Source organism: Varanus komodoensis, unplaced genomic scaffold, assembly GCF_004798865.1.
Source record: "Varanus komodoensis strain SLA01 unplaced genomic scaffold, ASM479886v1 scaffold6_4, whole genome shotgun sequence".
NCBI classification, from domain to species: domain Eukaryota; kingdom Metazoa; phylum Chordata; class Lepidosauria; order Squamata; family Varanidae; genus Varanus; species Varanus komodoensis.
The window spans coordinates 4,446,344-4,457,275 of NW_025336347.1; the positions used below are offsets into that span (position 1 = coordinate 4,446,344).

General features: G+C 39.9%; 1 protein-coding gene across 1 annotated transcript in view; it reads right to left on the reverse strand.

Moving 5' to 3' along the window:
* Positions 1-8,808, reverse strand: part of CNTN4 (contactin 4) — a 428,771-nt gene extending 419,963 nt beyond the window's left edge. Inside the window, exon 1 of the mRNA XM_044451804.1 lies at positions 8,724-8,808. The gene's annotated coding sequence lies outside the window, so the exon portion shown is untranslated. The remainder of the gene's footprint in view (positions 1-8,723) is intronic.
* Positions 8,809-10,932: the final 2,124 nt, after the last annotated feature.

Sequence of the window (10,932 nt, forward strand, 5' to 3'; positions counted from 1 at the left end):
CATCTCTCATCCAAACATTTTAGCTATCAGAAGACGCTCTTCCACTCAGTACCTTTTTGCCTTTTCTTCAACTCCTACAACTTTCAGTGTTTGTGCGTGTACGCATGCGTGAGTGCATTAACAAAAAGAGTTCCTTTTCCTTAGAAAAGGTTATGTTGTGTTAGTTTGAATTCGTAAAAGGTCTCAGAGCATCTTGTTTAGTCCACAGAGAAGCCATTAGCCTGTGGCATGAGCAATTGCAGATTAATATCCGATTAGAATCAACATATTAAAAAAAATATTTTTATGTCCTTCATTGCTTTTTCACTTGGCTTGACAGTTTCGTTTACCCACTGTCATTGGCTATTCCATCAGTAACAAAATCTTTTCACTCTCATCTGAATTGCAGAACCAAGTAGAAACCTTAATTTCTTATAATAAGAAGCCTTACTGCAAAAAGTGAGTGCTATGCTTTGAACATGCTGTATGTCATTTGACTCACATTTAGCCAAGTTTAATATTCTTCTCCATGTCTCACTCTAAGAAGTGGAACATCTGAAAAGTAGAAAAACAGAACACTAAATACTGTAGCTACTGCCAGTCAAAAACCGATGGGGCACAACACACATACAATGAGCACAAACAAAGCAGAATATAAAAAGCTTTATCCTACTGATTATATTGACCAATTAATGTTTTTGTCTCCTGTTGAGGTTTCTGAGGGTCTTTCCAGATGACTGGTAATTAGCATAATGCAAACCTAATTATACTTCTTTGTGACAGTATCATTCAAAACACAGTATATTGCCACAGAAAATGCAGTTCTCTACTATATAGCACATCAATTGCAACTCTGACTGCACTGTGGAATCTTGTTATATGCATTTCACAGAAAACTTTTTGGTTTGTGTTTTTTAAAACATTTTTCTAATGCTCACATGTGTAAACAAAGCAGCTGATTTAGATACTCAAAATTATATTATATTTATAAAGGTATCTTAATATACCTTTAATATAACTGCCTACTTTTAATTATGTTGACATGAGTGCTATCATCCTTTGGAATGGCAAGTAAACTAAGAAGCGACTAACTTCTGGTTCAGGGATCTCCAACTTTGTTTGCTACACCTATGCAGAACGGAGGGCAAAAATCCCAATACGAAAGATTATCATTTGTTTAAGGCTACCGCTGTAAAATAATTCAGTGTTAATTTGAGTAATCATTTAGCTTTATTTATTTTAATTAAAACAGTACCTATTTATATTAATAAAACTACTATGGGACTGCTAAAACTCACTTGAGAGGAAAAGGTGGTCCTGATTCATCACAAATAATAATCTTGCATTATTATAAGCATTTATCAGACAGCTTGCCCAGTTGCTCCCAACCCTGACATTCTAGCATGGGAAGTATATACAGCATGCTTACCTAAACATATATACATGAATCCAGTTCCTGGATTCAGACCAAAGTACCTGTTCCGACTATCTATCTATCTATTATCTATCTCAATAGACAGATAGATAGCTATTTCTATATATAAAAAAGGTCTGCCTTAGTCACACATAATACTGGAAACTTTTATGGTCTTAATATCCCTCAGCAATATGCCCGTTTGTTCTTAAAATTGGGTCGACCTAATTAGGGTTTATCTACTTTTTCACACACCTTGAAATGCTGTTTCTGCTGTTGATATTTTAACTAGAATACTGACTTACACAAGCAATCCAATTTAAAAACGTGTCAATACCCTGTACAAAGCCAATTCTCAATCTTCAGCAGAAGCCTTACTTGCAATGTGAGATTATTTCTGCTGTGACAAGAAGCTATGAAGAAACAAGCAGATTGGTTACTGGAAGACCAGGGCAACAAGCAGTTGCTGATTCAGCAAATTTCTTATGATTTTCAGTTTTTAAAGTGAATAATCAGATTTATGCTCTAGGTCATCTGTGTCCTGAAAAGGTGAACAGTCTATCAGAAAATAACCACCAGGTAGCTCAATTACAGAATTAAATCAGTTGCACTATACAACAAAGCAGTGCAAAGATTCTATTCCTTGATGAGAAAAGAATTCTTGAGATAGGAACTCCAACTGCATCCATCGCAAGACCCATGGGAGAGCAAAATCTGTAGCGGCCTCTACTTCTGGTTAAGGAATTCCACATGTGAAATAAAGCTGTTGCAGGAAGCAGTGAAAACTATAGGATGGACTTGTGTGGAGAAAAATAGGGTATTCCTAAACCTATTAGGCTGTGTGGCATGGCAAATGAAATGGAGAGAGCTAAGGGAATGGGAAAAAGGTCAGTGCTGCTCAGTGAGAGTTCACAAAAGCCAAGAATTGATGTTTTATGGAGGGAGTTTCTGCTCCCCTGTGTATTCAGTTCACCTACTAGGGAAGTGGGTTTCTTTCTCCCAAAATAAAATGTGCAGTTATAGAATGTAGGATCTATGAGAAATCTGTTTCAGTTTAATTTTCTTAGAAACACAGAATATAGAGCTGAAAGGGACCAAGAAGGCCATCAGGTCCAACCTCCTATTAGTACAGGACACCAAGTTACACAATCCCACTAAGATGTTCATCCAGTTGCATCTATAGTGTGGGAGAGCCCTTAACATCCCTTGGTTTTAATGGTAGGCTGCTCTAACAGTCAGGAAGTTCTTCCCGATGTTCAACCCAAACCTGGCTTTCTGTAACTTAAATCTATTATTCTGCGTCCTGCACTCTGGGATAATAGAGAAAAGATCTTGTCCTTTGTTGTTGTGACTGCTTTTCAGGTACTTGTAGATTGCTATCACATTCCACCTCAGTCTTCTTGAGGCTGAATATGCCTAGTTCTCTCAATCTTTTCTCGTAGGACTTTGCCTCCAGTACCTGAATCATCCTTGTTGCCCTCCTCTGTACCCTTCCTAGCTTTTCTGTATCTCTTTAAAACGTAGGTGCCCAGACTTGGACACAGTACTCTAGGTGTGATCTGAGTGGTGCTGAGCATAGAGGAACTAGTACTTCACATGTTTCGGAAGTGATACTTCTGTTAATGCAGTCCAAAATAGCATACGCACTTTTTGCAGCTGAATCACTTTGTTGGCTCATATTTAGCTTGTGATCGTCAACAACTCCATGATCCTTTTCTTTTGCCGTATTGTTGGATCAAGTGTTCCCCATCTTGTAGCAATGAACTTGGGTTTCCTTTTCCTAGGTAGAGGACCTGGCATTTATCCCTACTGAATTTCATTTTCAATCAGAATTTACCTAGCTTGTACCCTCCAGACAAATTCCACATGGACTTAATCAGCAGCCAAAGTACACAGATTTCTGAACTTGCAGTATGATTTTGTGCGCCAAAGAAAACACATTCAACAGCATTTGAAAAATGTACACCAATATGCTTTAACCAGAAAGAACCTAAGGAACAGACAGAATAGAATTTGAATTACAAACTCCTACTTTCAAGGTGTCCTTCATTCTGAAGCTGGGTTGCAATATGCCACGACAGCATTCATGTAATATCAAACAGAAAGAAGAGAATCAAATAACTATAACAAATAATCCAAAATGTTTGGGGAGAAATTTTGGTTGCAGTCATACTTTCCATACTCCTTTGACCTTCATTTATTTAAAGACCATCAATATGAAGGACAAGTTATCCATCAGCTTACTAAATTTCAAAGATATATTTTGGCATTTGAATCAAGATGAAAAGAAGGCACGGCTGGCAATTAAATGTGCTGACAGAAGGAAAAAAATACTAAACATATTTTATATGAAGAAAATTATATATGCATTCAGAGATGCAGTACTTTAAAGTGTATCAGCTATGGCACCTTCCTGTATGCACAGTATCTATTGGGAGCAAGAGGGATGCAGGACTTGGGCAAGTGTTCCCACAGGATACTAAATGCATCCCATGAGCTGGTTCAGATTTTGAGGATGAGAAATGCCTCATTGAGTGTATGGCTTAGCTCAAGGTCCTGGGATGCAACAGGAGGAAGAAAGAGTGCTTCACTGTGGCGGACAGTACTTGTAATGGCCCATATATACAGCCAGTGGGAGGAGCTGCTGGGGATAAATAACTCCCAGACACCAATCAACCAGCCACTGAACTCCATGGCAAGGCACCAGCAGAGGCAAGAGGCCTAATCGGACATGCACTTTGTAGGCATGTCATGAGCGAAGCCAGCTGGAGCCAGGGGTCAGACTAGATGGCCCGGGAGACCCCTTCTGACTTGCTCTGTTTCTATGTTTGTAATTAGATGAGCAGTGTGCAGAGAGGATAAATGCTCACCTTCAGAGAATCCCTCCTGAATGGTTGAGGCACAAGTATGTTCACAAGTAGAGGTCCTGGAGGTAATCACTAGCTTGAGTTCAACAAACTGCTCTGTGCATGCTCAGAGATCTGTTCTGGGTGATTTGTACTGGAAGCAATCAACAACATTTGCGAGGAAAATAGACTGTGGCTGCTGTTTGTTCAAAGGGGAAAACTCAGTTCCCAACAGTATCTGATTTGCTGTCTGTTTCCTTTTAAAATAATGATGAAAAGTCAGAGCAGATACTCTATTTTGATCTGATCTAAGTGAATTTGTGAGTGCAGTCTGCTCCTATTTGCTTGTTTAATTATGATTTTACACTCACAGTACCCTTCCCCCTTTTTTTCCTGATATGTGGTAACAGCATTCTTTGTATATCTCCACTTGGACTCATGATAGAGATTTTGTGGGGAAAACAGTCCTGCAATCCATTTGTATGCAGTAAGTTCAGCAAAATCTTCAGCCATGACAAATACCTTTATAAAAGAGTGATTTGCTTCTTTAAAAAATGCCTTGGCTAGTAAAGCACACACCAATCAGGTTTCAGATTTACTCCTAGCAGCATAGATGCTAATTAGGAGTTTGTTATGCTGAAGTCCACTGATTTCATTTGGCTGAAGCATGCCAAATTCTGTGTTGGATGCAGGACCCTTCCTTTCTGAAGTGCTGTGGTGAACTTTCAAAATACATGAGCCTTGTGAATGAAAGCAGTTGTTGTCTTTGTTTGTGATCACAATATTTGGGGAGAAGCAAGACTGCTGTTTAGAAGGTCAGATACTGAAGATGAAACTCAAATACTTTGGCCATCTAATGAGAAGGAACAACTCATTGGAGAAGATCCTGATGCTGGGAATGATTGGCGGCAAAAGGAGAAGGGAATGGCAGAGGATCTGGTGGCTAGATGGAATAACTGGGGCGGTGGGTGTGGGCTTGGGTGGACTCCAAGGGATAGTGGAGGGCAGGAGAGCCTGGAGGAGTATTGTCCATGGGAACATGATGGGTCGGGCACAACTATACAACAACAACAACAACAAAACCTCACTTTTCAGCATATGGGAAGGGAAGATGCTACCTAGAGAAGCTGCTACCATTATTGCAAGCATTTATAAATGAGCCCATGTATGCAACCACACTACAAAAACGAGAGGTAGGGTGACATGGATTTAGAAAGCTTGCAGAAAAATCAGGAAAAAACTTTTCCATAACTATCAAGCAATCCAATTATTAGAATCATACTTACCACTGAAAAGGACAGCTATACTTGAACCACTACCCAGAGAAATCACACTTACTTACCAAGTATAAACCACTATAATGTTATCTGATTCTCACTCTTACAGTGTGACGAATGTATGATTGCTATCACATTCTACTGAAAATAAAGTTTAGCAGCAGTTTCGGAAGTTTCATTCGGACAGAAGCTGATACAGACTTTCACTGAGAATTGGTAGGATCTGTATGTAATGAGTGGGGTGTTCCCTTTAGTTTCCAAAATATGCTGGACAAATATGCACATTCTGCCAATATTCCAGACCTGGTGGGCTAAAACTTCGATTATCCTCTGGCAGTACATTAAATATTAGAGGTTGCCTCATCTTAAGAGCTTGGCTAAGCTGAAACCCATTATGCGTTTGACCACTGCTTTCCACTAAAAGCACTTCCTACATTTCCTTCTCAGAGCAAGGCTGTGAAAAGGAGAGAAAATCTGTAATATCACACCAACCTTCCCAACTTCCATTCAGATTAAACACTCGTTGTCCTTACTTTATATTATGGATTGATTGATCTGAATTGTGCCCCAGCTGGTCTACCAAAAAGAAAAAAAAGAAAAGAAAAAGGCATTTAAGGCCACTTACAATCACATATGCAACCTGCTAAAACAATAACAAAAAATTAAACACGCCATGAATAGAATAAAAACAAAATCCAACCCAACAGATCAAGTTACAAGCCAAGAGCCCACTTAAATAAAAAAGTACTTGCCTCCCAACAGAACAGGGAAAAGGTGCCTAACTTCTCTTGACAGAGAACTGCACAGCCAAGAAGCAGCCACCAAGAATACCTTCCTTTGAGTCACCAGCAAATACAGTTCTGAATGTGGTATTCTTAAAACAAAATGTTGGGACCAGGGCAGGCTTAATTGGCTGAAGGCATTCTTCCAAGCAGCTTAGCCCCAAGAGCTTTATCAGTCATAACCAGTGAACCTGTTGTGGCGAAGAGTCACACGCTCCTTGCAACTGGTGCCCGGCAACACTCTGTCCACAGCATGCTGGACCAGTTGAATTTCCTGAGTTCTTTTTGGAGGCAGCCCCATATAGTCCAAATGGGACATACCTCAGGCATATGTGTTCATAAGCAAATTCAACACCCCTAGGAATTGGCACAGTTCGTACACTAGCCTTAGCCATACAAATGGACTTCAGACCACCAACAAATCTTAGCATCCAGTTTCAAGACCAAGTTCAAAAAAAGAAGCAAATTGTAAGCCTGAGTCTTCAGCATTTGCAGCAACATCCTGCACAGATTGACTCTCTCCCTATTCCCTGATCTGTCTTTTGACTAACCAGACCATTGTTGTCTTGTTTGGGTTCAGTTTCAACTTGTTTGTTCTCATCTGCTCCACTGTGCACAGCAGTCAAATTTTGGAACCCAATGAGCTTCCTGGAATCTGGATTGAAATGTTGCAGCAACTTGCTCAAGAATGGAATGCAGAAGAGCAGTTGGAAATTTTCCAAAATGCTTTGTGGGGGGGGGGTCTGTTTGCATTTGCTTGTTATTAAACAAAAATCTTATGAGCACCTCCTTGAGGCAAAACGGATAATACTTTACTGGACAGAGTAAAGTATTATGTCACCAGTACCTGTATCCAGTGAGCCAGCCTCACACTGGCTGCTTGTAACTGGCAGAAAAGATAAGGGTCCAACAGACTTTTAGTAGACTTCAGTATTCCAGAGATATCCTGTCTACATCATTGTGCTGTATGAATTGGGAAGTATCCATTATAACTGTATAACAAGGCTTGAAAATTGCCAAATACGACATCCAAATCAGCACAGATATGATCATTTTCATCTGTAAACTGTCATGGAATCTCCTCTTCTTGTGCACCAGAATATAACAAACTACTGACAGCCTGAAAAACCTCTGTTTGGTAATGCTGTGGAGAAAAGTTGGGAGAAAAGTGCCACCCTCACAGAGTAGGCTTCCAAATAAACTACAGCCCATGTTCAATCAAAGTTTTTCTGAGTTTCCTGGAAACAGGTCCCACTTTTTTCATTGTCCACAGCATTGTGGAAAACCAGGAGTGTTACGTATCTGTCTTCACTTTGTGGGGATGACACTCAGAAGCACTAGTGCCAGCTGCCCAGGTCTTTCCTCCATATCTAAGATCAACCAGGTGTTCACATAATTGCCTGAAAAGTGACAGGACGATCACCAAGAACTGTCAGAAAACCATCCAAATTCATCAGTCAGCTGGGGTCACCATCTTAATTGGTTGCCCACTCCTGCAAAGGCTCAGCTGCTCCAGGTAATGAACTGTTCATGACAATGTAGCTGTAGAAAGTTCTTCCACCTACAAATCACTGTCATCCATCCTACACACAAGTCCACATTTAAAATTTGATATGCTGAATGAGGGGGGCAGGTACTAATTGGGACAGTTCTATGACTCTTATGGACACCATGAATTCTGAAGCACTTGCCAGTTGAAGTCCCCCAGCATAAGCTAAGGAACTGCAGCACCAATCTCAAGATGACCCAGCAAGCTTTGGAAAGTAAACTCTTGAGCAGCAGGATTGGTGATGTACCAACAGAGTCCTTATTCTATACTGAACATTCATCTTCACATGCACACACTGAAAATGGAAGACCATAGGATGGGGTACCTGCACAGGGAGATAAACCACTGTGACTCCATCTCCCCACCCCCACGCAAATCTTGCCTGCTACAAGTCAGGTAGGCAAAGCTGGGAAAGATTTACTCCAGACTTAGTCAGCCATGCCTCTGTGATACGGAACAGGTCAGCATGCTCACCCTGGATCAAGGAGTGAATGGTGGCTGTTCAATGAACCCCTCATTGTACTTCCCATCCCCAGACTGATTCAGCTGCCTCCTACTGCCATATCTCCCTCTACCTGCTATTGTTTCAGTGGCTACTCCCTGCGTCCCTCTCCCTCTCTTTAAAGCACAGCTTTCCACCAGCAGGTAATAAATGCAAGGTCTGATAACAATATTTATTAGTTAATTATTACATATTTATTAAAAGTAACAATTATTTATTACTTAATTGTTACAATTAAGGCATATATAGCAATAGGTTATTTTACAAACAGAATCTGAAAAAGTAGATTTCTTCCTTCACAGTATTTGCAAACTGGCTAATATGAAATATATATACTAAAAAAAAGCAGACTTTCTTAATCAGCGGTGGCTCACCTCCTGTGGATCCACTTCTTACAGTCCATGGGACAGATCTTACTCTGGCTTCTATGATGAAGGGCCCCAAACATGTGATATGCAGCTATAAGAAAGAGAGAGTTCCCATTTAGATTAGAAACACTCTGTACATAGAATGATAGTGTTGGGAAACAGAATGACAGCCAATGATGGAGTACTAATCATGCCACACTGGTTATGATACAGCTCTAATAAACAGAACTCCTGAATGACAGGCTCTATTAAACCTGAAAATTTTATGAGAAGCAACAGATCTAAACACACAAATAAATTGAAAAATGGTAACGTTTTTAGGCTTATTCTCTGGGGCCTTCCCTTGACTGCCGACCCACAAGAGGCTCAGAGAGTGGCAGCAAGGGGGAGAGCCTTCTCCGTGGTGGTCCTGCCATTTCTGTGCTATGTTCTGCCTGGCACTAAATTTGCCATTTTTTCAGTGCCAGGTTAAGACAGCCCTCTATGCAGAGCCTTTAAAGATCTCCATGGTTATCCAAGAACCTAAAAAACATTATTTAGGCTATTTTACTCCCTTGTTCTATTTCTAATTGTATTTTAAGCTATTTTAATTAATTTTAAATTCATTTTAACATTGTTGTTTTTATAGTACTTGAATTGTATGTTTCATCCATTGTTATAAACTACTATGGAACAGTATAAAGATGAAATTAATAATAACAAATATCATTTTGGTATCAAGAAAATGTTCCAAACTGAATAGAGGATCAGGTTTTAAATCCTGCTCTTTCACTCGTTTGATTTGACTCAAGCCATACAATAAATACCTTATCATTTTGACACGAGGCTAAGTTTATCTAGTGTATTTTAACTCTGATTAAATCTGGATTCCAAACAACATGGATGCTGCAGAAAACCATCCACAAACATATCTAGGAAAGACTGAAGTCGCTCTGTATTATCAGCTACAACCAGTCACAACATATGATTTACTTATGAACGCACGCTGTGTACGAGATGGAATACTTAATTAAAGTGGTATGCATATACATACAAACTCAAAAGTGCTACTACCATATACTAGTAGATAGAGTGGCAAACAGAGATTTACCCAGTCTTCTTTCAATGTGAAATGCCTTGTCTGGTTTCCACAAAGGAGTGTTCTTTGTTCAACATGGCCTGGCACAGCCAATATAATGGTAATCTGCTCTTCAAATAAATCCACTGCACCAGATGGCAAGTTTTTTTTAAAAAGAAATCAGCAGAAAAAAATGAGAATTTTATCAAGATCCTGAGAATTCCGGATCTATGCTTTTAATAATTTCTCCCATAATTATCTCATTCTTTCTGTGCAGAAAATATTTGGCCTAAAAGCATGTAGACATGCCATAATACAGCTGAAAAGTAGACAGAAGCCTATCCCATAAAGCTTTTGCTTTGCAAGTTTCTACGGGAATGTCACTCTTTTGCCAGACTTATACTCGATTTAAACATTTGGGATTCCCTAGATTCTTGTTTTGCATCTATCTTCGCAAAGAATTCATGATCAAAAATGCCACTTGTTCACTAAGTGGGAGGTGAGGAGATGTACAGGAGAAGATGAAATCACATTGCTGGTAGCCACAGAGTAATAATAGAAACTGTATTGAGCTATAAAAACAAAAGAAGCTCCATGGAACCTATTAGAGAATTACTTGCAATTCCTTCACTGGTTTCTTGATATCTCTGGTCTCAAGTTCCTTCTGGATGCCATTTTGTGGTTGCTGATGTGATGGGGCAGCTGAGCCAATCAGGTGCTGTCAGCTTTGCCCATGGGACAGGACAGAAAGGGAGCCTGATCACTCCATCACATGCTGTTCTGTTCTCCTTAGGAAGGATCGGGGCAAAAGCCATCTTGGGCCTCAGGAACATACTTTGCTGCAGGGGGAAGGAGTATGTGGGCTGCCTATTTCTTACCTCAGGGTCACCTGGGGAAGAACTCATTTGGACATTGGCCTTGTGCCTCCAAACACACCTTACCAAACAGGAGAAGCAATCATGATCTGTAAGCTGTCCTGAGATGTCATACATAAAGGATGGCATATAAAAGTTTTAAATAAATGAATAATCTGCAAGAGATTCTGCTTTCTCATTTTCCCAATGGGAAGCCTCCCATTGATAGCCTAACAATGCACAAAACCTCTAAACAAAAGAAAGTTTTTTTTCCAGGCGCAATTACTGCTTCCTCCTGGCATCT